The 1,168-nt window shown below is 46.8% G+C and overlaps 1 pseudogene across 1 annotated transcript; it reads left to right on the top strand.

Moving 5' to 3' along the window:
• Positions 1–685: 685 nt before the first annotated feature.
• LOC108530823 (40S ribosomal protein S15a pseudogene) lies at positions 686–1,168 on the top strand (annotated as a pseudogene). The gene has a single exon (XR_001885976.1). The product of XR_001885976.1 is annotated as a 40S ribosomal protein S15a pseudogene (transcript).

The raw sequence follows: 1,168 nt of genomic DNA, 5'->3' as shown, positions 1-1,168 counted from the left end.
TGAGGCAGGAGAATGGCGTAAATCCGGGAGGCGGAGCTTGCAGTGAGCTGAGATCCGGCCCCTGCACTCCAGCCCGGGTGACAGAGCGAGACTCCGCCTCAAAAAAAAAAAAAAAAAAAAAAAAAAAAAGTGAGATTGCTTTAGAAGCTCCAAAGCTCCTGGGCCTTCTGACTTGGAGGTTTCTAGAAACACCCCATAAATACAATCTGACATTTGGGATGCAGAGCCAGTACCATCTTGGGTAAGAGAAATGTTCCATGTTTGAGGTAGTTGGCAAATGCTAAGCTGCCTATGTGGCGACAGTTGTCTGGAGCTTTCCCCATCTGATTAAGGGGCAATACTGATTTGGTTGTTGTGGGCAGTTTCTCCTAGCCAGCATCACTGCCATCTTGGAAGGTGTGGCTACCTACCTTTGTTGCACAAAGAGTTGAGGGGAGCTGGCCTTGTTTGAGAGGGCACTCGAGACTTTCAGTCACCTGCTGCAGAGTGACAGGAAGAACAAAGGAAACCAAAGTTTTCCCAAACTTGCCAGAGAAGTTGAGCTTTTTGGAAGGATGGTTCCAGGTGACCTCAGCTTAGTCCTCCTTTGGAGGAAGTAAGGCAAATTGGGGAGGCTCTGGTGCATAACAAGTTATAGGGCAGGTACTGTTTCCTGGATTCAACCTCCAAGCTGCATAAAAAAGGGCACTTTGCCCTTTCCACCATCTTTCCGCGCCGCCACAATGGTGCGCATGAATGTCCTGGCTGATGCTCTCAAGAGCATCAACAATGCCGAAAAGAGAGGCAAACGCCAGGTGCTTATTAGGCCGTGCTCCAAAGTCATCGTCCGGTTTCTCACTGTGATGATGAAGCATGGTTACACTGGCGAATTTGAAATCATTGATGATCACAGAGCTGAGAAAATTGTTACGAACCTTACAGGCAGGCTAAACAAGTGTGGAGTGATCAGCCCCAGATTTGATGTGCAACTCAAAGATCTAGAAAATGGCAGAATAACCTGCTTCCATCCCGCCAGTTTGGTTTCATTGCACTGACAACCTCAGCTGGCATCACTGACCATGAAGAAGCACGACGAAAACACACAGGAGGGAAAATCCTGGGATTCTTTTTCTAGGGATGTAATACATACATTTACAAATAAAATGCCTCATGGACAAAAAAAAAAAAA

This window comes from Rhinopithecus bieti, unplaced genomic scaffold (assembly GCF_001698545.2).
Source record: "Rhinopithecus bieti isolate Rb0 unplaced genomic scaffold, ASM169854v2 scaffold_8674, whole genome shotgun sequence".
In the NCBI taxonomy this organism is placed as follows: Eukaryota; Metazoa; Chordata; class Mammalia; order Primates; family Cercopithecidae; genus Rhinopithecus; species Rhinopithecus bieti.
This window is presented reverse-complemented; position numbering and strand designations above follow the sequence as displayed.